This window comes from Marmota monax, unplaced genomic scaffold (assembly GCF_021218885.2).
Source record: "Marmota monax isolate L192 unplaced genomic scaffold, Marmota_monax_Labrador192_F-V1.1 WCK01_AAM20220418_F8-fsc00126, whole genome shotgun sequence".
NCBI classification, from domain to species: domain Eukaryota; kingdom Metazoa; phylum Chordata; class Mammalia; order Rodentia; family Sciuridae; genus Marmota; species Marmota monax.
Genome location: NW_026695245.1, coordinates 1,006,733 through 1,018,050, shown reverse-complemented (window position 1 = coordinate 1,018,050; position 11,318 = coordinate 1,006,733).

The following is an 11,318-nucleotide window of genomic DNA, read 5'->3' as shown; positions in this document are numbered from 1 at the left end:
AGTCAGGAGTGTTTGTGAGGTCTTTGAACCCAAGGGTTTAAGTGCTTCTTTTGAATGAATCCTGTGGTCAGGCCTACAGGAATCCATGAGGAGCACTCCTCCTTAGCTGGTGAGTGGAGGGACATTCTTCAGACCCTCTTTTTGCAGGATGCCCTAGGCTCATTGGTATTCTCCACAGGGCCATGGCAGCTCCAGTCACCCCTTTAAAAAGTGCCAGCAAAACTTGGTTACCACAGTTTCTCAGACTCTTTTTCATTTTTTTTTTTCTGGCTGGCCAATATGTTGACAGTCCCGTTCCTAAGGGATGACTGTTCCCATCAAGGAAAGGGCCACCCTAATTGGCACCAACTCATACACTTATTGGTACTCTCAGCAGAGTGGGGCATACAATCTTTCAGAGGTTAACTCTTCACCTCCTGGATGTGCTTTGTGTCAATATTGCATTGCTGATTCACCTTTTTGTATTTGAGATGGAGTCCCCACTCTTCCTCTCAGCTCTGTGCAATAACCAGCTACTTGCCTGGCTTTCCTTCTGACGAGGGACAGTAATTTCCAACAGAACCGTCTGTGATGACGTATGGAGGATGGAAGAAAGCAGTTATAAGGTGCTCAGGTTGCTGGTGGGGCAGTGTGAGGTTGCACCCTGGTGAATGTAAGTAATAGCTTCCAAGTTGAACTGCCTGCAACTGGGCCTCCACCCAAATGAGAGTCAGAATCAATTTTTTTTCCCCTTTGGACAACTTTAAAAAGGCTTAGTTCATTTAAAAATGAAATAATGATTTATAATTAAAACCTGACTTTCTTACTGTATAATGCTGTGATTCTCTGGGGTGGGGTGAATGATAGTTATGGGGTACATTGATCTGAAGTTGGTCTTCCACACCCAATGACTGTATGGATTTTTAGTCCAAGAGCCTCATGAAGTAACTGAAAAATGCCAAGGGTACCTAGCCAGAACTAGCTGTTCAATGTGCTCTGTTTCTGAATTTTTAATCTTCTACGCCATACTGTTTTGCTTTGGAGCTGATGTATATCTTTGAGATTTGTGGACTGCTTTTCCCTACCCTTGCCCTGAGAACTTTTAATATTTCTTCATGTGTTCAGAGATTGAAGACTGAAACAAAGGCACTAAAAATGCCAACAATGCCTCGGTACCAGACGGGAAGTGTCTCCAGGCTGGTGGGCACATCCAATCCCAACTCATAAATCTTATTTTGCTTTTCATGAATCTCGGCATCATGAATTTCCCCCAGAGCACTGATAGATCAGTATGTTCATTAAAAACAAACAAATAAACAGAACAACAACAGCAGTAGCAGCCCAAGCCTCCACAACAAAGGGCTTAATGAAGCTTTGTTTCCTTTTCAAAGATGCATTACCTTATGTTTATAATTCAGGGTGGTTTCCAGATATATTCACCACCAAAGGAATGAAATTTAAAAAAAGCAATTGAACACCAGCAAGGGATGAGAATGCTTGATGTAACCTCCTCTTCCTCAATGAGGTGACTCTGAGAAAACCTGCCTCTCCAATGGATGTTGAAACTTTCAAAGAAATCAGTTTCTCTCTGCACCCCCATGGCCTATGGATGGAGCCAGGTTTTCTTATTGGGCATAACAGGCACATTTGCCTTGATTCAGATTCAGGCAGACTCTGCTTTGGCTGGGGAGTTGTACTCGGCTGACATTTAAGGCAGGAATTCCCTGGGAAAATAGTCAAGAGATTCTTTTGGTGTTGCTGGCGAGGCTCCACAGGGTTTAGGGTTCCCCTCTCCAGCAAATAGGGAGAGGAAAAGAGAGGGAGGGAAAGAGAAACAGAAGGACTTTATTGAGGGACTGTATTTCATCTGAAGCTTGTACAAAATGGCAGTAATGTGGTTGGATGCCTGGATACTTTCCTTAACCCTTATCTCTTACCCAGCTAATATAACCATTTGGAGTTTTGTGGAGTGTTTTAAAGGCTGCTTAGACATCCACAGTGGAAAAAATCAGTTCTCTAGGAAGCAAAGAAATTTGGAAACTTGGGGGCTAGATCAAAATGTTTGAAATGAGCAATCATTGAAATGTAGTACCAAATTTAGGTTATATTTGAACATAGTAAGAGCTACACCATCATCTTGGTGTTCATTACCACCCAAGGTGATCGTTACAGAAAAGGTTGAGAACCCAGTTCAAAGATATTCCCAGTTTCAAGGAGAAAGCATAAGAAGTTAGACCAAAAAACTAGATGGTTAAAAAAATGCTTTTGGAACAATGTTAGAAACGGAACATTTTATGAAGAGTGGAAGTAGTCATTATCTGTGAGCCCCCCAAATATAACCAATCTGCAACAGGTGAGTTATGTAGGAAGATCCTCTGATGACTCTTCTAATAATACATAGAACTTTCTCTTGCTTCTTTCCTAAATGATTACCCATCCTTCTCTTTAACCTTTGTTGTTGTTGTTCTTTTTTCATTTCCCCACATTCACACAATCAGAAAAGCCCATCTGAGTTCACAGGATCTGGGAGGGGTCAAGTCTGAAGTGAAGTCATAGGATGTACCTATTCTATTAAATCTCTTTTCCATATTTTTGATTGGTGTATTACAGTTGTACATAATGGTTATTCCCTGTTAAATTTCATACAGTCGTGATGTCACCATTGGTAAAATGACAGTAATGATCTTTGTGACACATCATTGTATAGTGGAAGGAGAGGGGTAGGACATGGTCATCTTGATCCATTCCTTAGCTATTATTGACTGGGGGGCCCTGGAACACTCTGAGCCCTGTTTTTGTTCTATGAAATAGAACAGGTAATTATCTCTGTACTGTGTTTTTTAAAAATCTATGGGAAATTTGTGATTCCCTCCTTACCCCATTCTGGTTTTGGACCACCTGTATGCTTCTCTGGTTCCCAAATTCCAGCATAGAATTATTCCCAGGATGCTGCACTCATTAGTTTACTTGTCTAACTCCATTGCTAGCTTGTAAGGGTATTGAGAATAGGGGATGCCCCCTTAGTAATTGTAGTAGTTAATTAGTCTTAGTAATTAATAGGTATATCCTTAGCACCTACCACAGATCCAAGACACATTGCAAAGACTAGAAAGTATGTGCAGTTGGGAAAAAAAGTGATTTTGGCTCAAATAAGGTAGTATTAGCAGGAGTACTTTACAAACATAATTAATAAATCTAAGTAATGATGATGCTGACGTTCATGATAAAAAAAGGCATTTGATCATCAATGAAATATATCCATGCCAAATTTTGGAAAAATTCTCATTTTACTCCCTTATATAATGACAAGATAAATCTTTCCTAGCTTAGGTAAACACTTAATGATATAGTGCTTTGAACAAAAGAGTTAGGTAAATTCGAACTATTAACATTAATGATAGCATTTTATAAACTTCAAGTGGTTACAGATAATTCCAAGGTGGCATTTTAGACTTTTAAGGCAGAAGCAATATTAAAGAAATAAAACTAAAAGCCTTTTTTTAATGGATTAGTGAAAAATGTGTTGCAATTTTTTACACACACACACAAATAAAAACCAGACCCTGATCACTATGTCATCTCTTCACTGGTTCCTGATTGCTTTGGAGATGATAATAAATGACATTTGCATGATTCTTACATTTCCACTGAAGCCACTGAGTACTTTTGGGAAAAAATAACACCATGGAGGACTGGTAACTTTACAGAGGTGACATTTCTAAAGTAGACTTGCTCTTCACTGTGACTTAGTAATCCTAGATAGGTTCAGAATCATCTGTGTCCCTCTTTCTCCATCAGAGAGACTCCTAGCTGGAACAGAAAATAATTCTGGAGAATTTATCAAAAGAATATTGAGACTCAAAGAATTGAGGGCAGGCTGGGAAACAAGCTTGCAGATGGTGTCACCAAACACCTCCAGAAGCCTGGGGCAGGACCTGCACCTCAGTGCTGAGGCGGATGGCTCCTCCTCTGGCTTCTCTGCTTCAAGGTGGAGAATCCCAGGAGTGAGCCTTCAGGGAGTGAGGTGGCTTCCATAGAAGGGGAGAGCCACAAGGAATTACTCCTGAGGCCACACTCCACGGGGAGTGCAGGGCCAAGAGTGACACCTAACACAATTAGTCCTTCCCACAGACTCTAAAGAAGATACTATTGTCTCTTTTTATATACAACGAGGCAGAGTCATAGATAGCTGACTTACTCTGTTGGAGGTCACACTTCTAAGTCTGGTAAAAAGCTGGATTCAAAATAATGAGGGTCAGACTCCGTCCGGAGTCCCTGCTTTCCATCACTTTTGCAAGTTGCCTCTCCAAAAGGACCCTGGGAGCAACTCGGAAGAAGGTTTGATGCAGGCAACTGAAAAACAGCAAATATCCCTTTGTATCTTCCAATATCCCATCCTTCCACCTCTGGCCTCAGACCCCAGCTTGGGGTTTGCACATGCACCTCCCTTATTTTCTTCTTTTCCTGTGCTGGGGATGGAACCCAGGGCCTTGCACATGCCAAGCAAGCACTGCACTACAGAGCCACACCCCCGCCCATGCTTCTTCCTCCATTCTGAAAAAAAGAGGCCTTCCTTTGAGCACGCTCATTAGCTCACTACTGCTTCCCCTTCCACCCAGAGCGTGTAAAATGCATATATCCACCACAGAATTTCATATTTTCCACTCCATACCAAATGCCATTTCCACTCACCCAGCTCCCCAAGTTAGAAATTGGGATCCTCCCTGACTTCTGACAACTCACACTCCCAGTCATTCAGTTCTATCACTGTAACCTCATAATCCTCTCTGGCATCCACCCCACCACCTTCTCAGTTCAGAACCTCAGTGATTGACATCTGCATTATTAGCTTCCTGGAGAGTCTACCACTCACAGCTGTGCCCCCTCCAGTGAGCTTCCCCCTTACAAACCTGAAACCTCTTCTCTGATTGTCCCCTTTTACATCTTTCCAGGGCTCTCCTTGTTTTCCAGGTGGAGCTCAAACTGTGGACACTAACTGAGCCCTCATGATTGGCTGCAGGGGTCTCTCCAAGCTCCTCTCCCCCACCATCCCTGACCCCAACTTTTCTCTTATTCACATGGAACTGTATTAGTCTTCTCTGGCTTCCATAACAAAATGCCACAGACCGAGTGACTTAAACAATAAAAACTATTTTTTTTCATAGCTCTGGAGGTTTTAAGTTCAAGATGAAGATGAGAGTTTGGTTTTCCTGAGAACTCTCTCCTTGGCTTGTAGGTGGTATCTTCTTGCACAACCTTTTCTCTCTGTGCCCTCATTTCCCATATCTCTTGGTATATATCCTAATGTTCTCTTCTTAACATATGAATTTTGGGGGTGGGTTGGATGGGGACATAATACGGAGATTTTTTCCAACAGGAGTCCTTGGGTTCCCGAACTCTCCTCCCTGTCCTTTAAAATTCAGTGTTTCATTTCTCCATAAAATCTTTTTTTTAAATATTTTATTTAGGTGCCATTTCTCTTTCCTCCCATAACACTCTTCTAAATAGCTTCTTACCTCCCCAATTTCTGAGCATGTAAATATTAAGTTCCCTTTATATTCCTCCTCAGTAAAGAGTTATAAGAATCAAAGGATTTTATCACCAACAATTGACAACATCAGGATCATGGTGATATCTGAGAGTGGTTAGTATATTAGAACATTGTAACAATATCTAAAATGTTTATAGATTTACTCATTATACTTTATATTTTTGTTGAAATTGTTTTCTGTGCACAAATCTTTATCCTCACCCAAAGAGACAGATAAAAGAATCACTTAAGAGCAGTGTGATTCTTATTTATTTTTATTACGAATAATTCTACTTTTAATGAGGGATTGCTGTACAAGATAAACGAAAGATCTCTACCGTGTTTTCATAGCACCAACATCACACATAGCATATTACATTGATGATTTCCCACACTTGCACACTTCATATTGGCCTTCTCATCTTGTCCAACATTTTGAGTTGAAAAACTGCTACTCCCAGTGGCTGGTGGCCCATGAGATGTCAGAGGGGCAGACAGATCTCGGCCTCAGCTGAGACCATTAATTCCAAAGCAGTCCAGCATGGCGACACAGCTCCTCAGACACTTCAGTGTTGTGCAACCCTCCGAGACTTTCATTTTGGTGAAGGGGAACAAGTGCTCTCATGGTCGCTAAGCCAGAGTTCTAACCTTTAGTTTTCTGTCAGAATGATATAGTAGCAGACAAGAGCCAATCCTAGAATTGGGGTTCTGAAGATTTAGCCTTAGTAACTGAATTTTTTCACTTCAGACAAGGAAGCTGAACTTCAATTGTTTGGTTGCATAAGCTCCTTACTGTGTAATCCATTGGGTAAACAAGCCACAGCTTACCTTTCAAAAAGAAAATGTGAGAAACCCATTTAACTATTTCCTTTGGGAAAGTTGTTGTTTTGCTTTGTGAAGCTGAAATAAGATGGCAAGGTTGACAGTTGCCCAGATTTCTAGAGTGAGATTTCAAAATTAGTATCAGAAGCTGAATTTAAAAAGTGTGTACTCATAAAATTAGAATATAGAGTGAACCAAGCAACTAATACAATATTTTAGGACGTTTTATAGCATCTACAAATCAACTAGCTTAATCATTCAATGTTTCATCCCTGTTTTACCTACAGCAAAACATTACATGGGTTAGCCTGCTGGGTGAGGGGGGACCACTGTACTCACCCATCCTGCGTCCCTAGGTGCTCTGGCAGGCTCTGGCCAGGTGGTTCTCTTGGCCTCCAGAGCTGCTCCATGGGCTACTCAAACTCCAGACATCCTCTTCATTTCCACTTTGCTCACTTCTACATTGCAGTAAAACAAGCTTTCCAATGGAAATTCTTCAAATTCTTGCCATCAACCTAAAAATATCTTGGCATTTGCTAAGTCGCCTTCTCCTTCTATTTCCTGTAGGGGGATCCCTTCCATTCTGTTCAGGGTCTACACTTGCCTGCGCCTCAAATGCCATTCTCTAATCCAGTTATCCTCAAATTTTCTGATGGAGGAATCCTACAGAGCTGAAAATGACCGGGCACCCCAATGAGCTTTTTGTTAATGTAAACTGTATGTGTTGACACTTAGCATCTTAACAGCTGGAACATAGAATTAGAGAAATTCAATAACAATATTAAAATGGCAATAATAAATCCAACATGTAGTAATTAAATTAAAATGAAAATAAATACATTTTCCTAATAAAAACAACAAGTGAGAAGAAAGCATTGTTTTATAATTTTGTGAATCTCTTCAAGTATGGTTTAAAAGATAACAGCTGGATTTTTCATATCTACATCTGCATAGAATCTACTGGGAAATGGTTATTTGGTTGAAGTATGGAAAGAGAATCCTGCCTCACTGACATTTTTAGGGAGGACTATTTTAATAATCTATTCAGATAATCGTGGATATTTTCTTTGATATCACACCAAAACTCAACAATAGTTTCTTAAATGCTAGCTATAATGTTGGATCTGAAGATGCATTGATGCCTGTTTCATACGTTGTGACTTTAAAACCATTCATTTGTTTTGCATTTTGATGCTTTAATAAGATGTGATTTTTAACATTATGCATGGTCATTTGAAAACGTTGAGTCACTGAGTTGCACATATCTTCCTGAATTTTGGTACATTTTATTTTACAGTATTAAAAATATCACATTCATTAATATCACCACTAATCACATCAAAAAGGTCTTTAAAAACATTGAGAGAGTTGATACAAAGTTTCCAAAATCATACTTTTTGCTTGAAAGTTTTATTATTACTATTTTTATTGTTATCATTAGTACTATTATTATTGGTACTAGGGATTGAACCTAGGGCCTCTTTACCACTCAGCTACATTCCCCAACCAACTGTATTTTTTATTTTGAGACAGGATCTCACTAAGTCTTACTAAGTTCTTTCCAACTCGTAATCCTCCTGCCTTAGCCTCCTAAATTGTGGGATCACAGGTATGCGTCATGGTTCCCAGCTTGAATATTATTATTGGAAATAAATTCTGTCAGTTTTTTTTTTTTTTTTTTGGTAATGACAGGCTTGGTTTGTTCATTTCCTAGAAAATGCTTTTTAAATATTCAATTTGAATAGCCATAGTTCTTCATCTAATTTTTAAAGTAAAAATTGAATTCCACAAAAGAGGGGATTGGCTCAGCTCACAATGTGGTGTGAACAAAACCATCACTTTGGGTTTGAAAAAGAAGTATTTTATGTGATTTTTCCACATAGGGTATTAAAGATGTGGGTTCATGGGTTGAGATTTAATAAAATTCATACTTTTTGTGCTTCATGAAGGCCATTCTTAAGTGGAACTGGCATTGATACTGTGGCAAGTGTTGACGGGGGTAGATTTCCTGCCTCTGCCTTGATTCGTGCCAAAGCACCAGCCGTTTTACACACCATTGTTTCTGCAATGACAACAAAATGTCATACAGAAAAAAAAAGACAAATAATATCTTTTTATGACTGTGAGAATAGTTTTGATCTCAGAGACCTCTAGAAATGTGCAGATTACACTTTCAGATCCATGGATACAATTGATTATACCATTTTCTTTTCTTTTTGGGGGTAGGTGGGTACTGGGAATTGAACTCAGGGCACTCCACCACTGAGCCTCATCCCTAGCCCTACTTTTTATTTAAAGATAGGGTCTCACTGAGTTGCTTAGCACCCCACTTTTGCTGAGGCTGGCTTTGAACTTACGATCCTCCTGCCTCAGGATTCTGAGTCTCTGGGATTACTACAGTGCCCCATTTTCTATGTCTTAATTTTTCACTCAATGTTGTCTCTCTCTCTTTTTTTTTTTTTTTTTGTGGTGCTGAGGATTGAACCCTGCCAGGGCCTTGTGCATGCAAGTCAAGTACTCTACCAACTGAGCTATATCCCCAGCCCTCTTTCCATTAGCTTTTAAGCATGCCATGTATCTCCCATCTTGGAGATGGGAACTTCATGGGTACCTTTGTGTTACACACAGAGATCAATCATTAAATCTACTTCCCTATAACAGGCTTAAATACTCAGCTTCACTCATCTCTGTTTTTCCTTGTGCCATCCTTTCCCACCCATTGCATTTTGTTTCCATCCTTCTTTCTTCCTGTAAACTGCTCTCTTCAGGCTCCAGGGCCTTCTCTATTGTGTGACTCTGGGTGACACACTCCCTCCTTGCCTTCCTTGACCTTTTGCAGAACTCATCCTGCCAACTGCTTGGTCCAGCATCATCTATCTATGCCAGGTACTGTGCTGAGCCTTCTACATGAGACAGCTCGTGTAACCCTTGAGGGAACCCAATGATGAAACTGTGATTGTTATTCTATCTCATAATTTGGGAAACCAAGGAAATTGCCCAAGGTCATGAAGTTCACGAGAAGTGCAGAGACTCAAAGTCAAGTTTGTATCACCTCAGACCCAAAGATCTTAACTATAACATTCCCCACCTTGACACACTTGCTCCTGTTTTCCACTGTGGTTCTCTTTAGAATCTACCTCTTTGGGTGCCTACGTTTTTTTTTTTTGGCCTATGAAAAGAAAATACTTGTCCTTTATTCTGCTCAAAAGCTCAAAATTCCAAACTCTTGGGAGAGATCATTTCACTGTTCGTACCTAAATCATGTGCCCACACATTCTCCTGGTTCTGCTATTCTGGAGAATGGGAGGCTTGTGCCCCAGGCTTCTGGGAGTGTCCCCTCAGCCTGTACCCAAGGAGCTTTGTAAGGCCAGTTGGGGTGATGATAGAAAGGAAAGCCGGTGTTGATTCACCCAGAATTGATAAATGATTACTATGATATATTCTTGTCTTTCCTCTTTTCATCATTTACTCTTACTCATGTTTTAGGGCTGAACATAGATAATAGTCTCTCCAGAAGCCTCACCTGCTTGCCAGGTCTCTCTTGGCTCTGCCTCTTAGTACCCTGAGCTTCCCACCTCATGGCATTGGAGATATTTTTTTAAAAGTTTTTATGTTACGCATTACAGTTGCTGGATGACATTTCTTTATGAAACTGCAGACTCTGGAAGGGTGACACTATGTCTGGCTCTTGCCCCTGTTCCCAGAAACAGGTCCTAGCACATGGTTGTTCCTTAATATTTGATGAAAAAAATGAATATGTTGAGTTTGAGGAATAAATGAGACAGTCCTGAGAAGACATGTATCTGGAGGAGAAGATCAATGAAAAAAGGTGCTCATAGAGTGATCTAAAGATTTCAGGATTATTTTCATAAAAAGCAGTGTTTGAGGTTATTGGAATGAATTAGATGCTTTGGGAGAAGGAAGGAAAAAATGGCTTAGGACAGTGCCTTTCGGGAATGGGGTAAAGACTTGAGTTAGAGATGTAATTCATGTGGGCACAATGCCATGGAGAACAAAAAGAGAATTTCATGAAATCTGGGTACCCTGGGGTACAACCGTTGCAGGCACATTAAACGGAACAGAGATTGAAGAAATACCACGCAATTTTGCAATCATGAAATCATAGGGTGGTTTTTGAAAGAACTGCTGCAGTTGATTAGTAAGGAGGAAAATCAGAGAGTGGGGAGAAGGTGGGTAGGCAGGAGTGGGGGTGGGAGGTGAAGGCAGGAAGCCAGGCTGGGGCATCAGAAGCAGCTGCACAGGTCCCATAGCTTCTGGGGCACCATCCCCCAAGTTCTGTAGTTCAGTAGATCTGGAATGGGTCCTGGATTCTGTAATTTACAAAAGTGTTACAAGTGATTCAACCTCTGTTTGAAAATCATTAGCAGATATCCATTCCTTCATTAGTTTGGCTGGTACAGTAATGAGAAGATAAGAGCACACTAAGCATTATGGATGCAAAAGTGTACCTGCAAAGTTTACATGTAGAAAGCCTTATCACCAAGGTGACTGCATTTGGAATCAGGGCCTTTAGAAGGATAATTAGGGTTAAATGACATTATAAGGGGGAGTCCCTAATCCAAAAGGGCTGGTCTTCTCACAAGAAGAAGAGACACTGGAGTCCCTCATGCTCCCCTGAACTAGCACAGAGGAAAGTTCATATGAGGACACTGAGAAGGTGCTGTCTGCAAGCCAGAGGGAGAGGCTTCACCAGAGACCAACCCTGCCGGTACCTTGACCTTGGATTTCCAGTCTCCAGAGCTGTGAGAAATGCATGTCCCTTGTTTACATTATCTAGTCTGTGATAGCTTGTTATGGTAGCCTGAGCTGACTAAAATAAAAATGGAAGACTCATTTCTAGGGCTCTGGATTGCAACCAAGTAAGAGGCAGAAAATGAGCCAATAGCGCTGAATAGGGAAATAAGTTACTGAAGTTACTGAACAGAAAGGCCTAGTTGAGGGAGCCAGATTTTAGAAAATGCAAGGC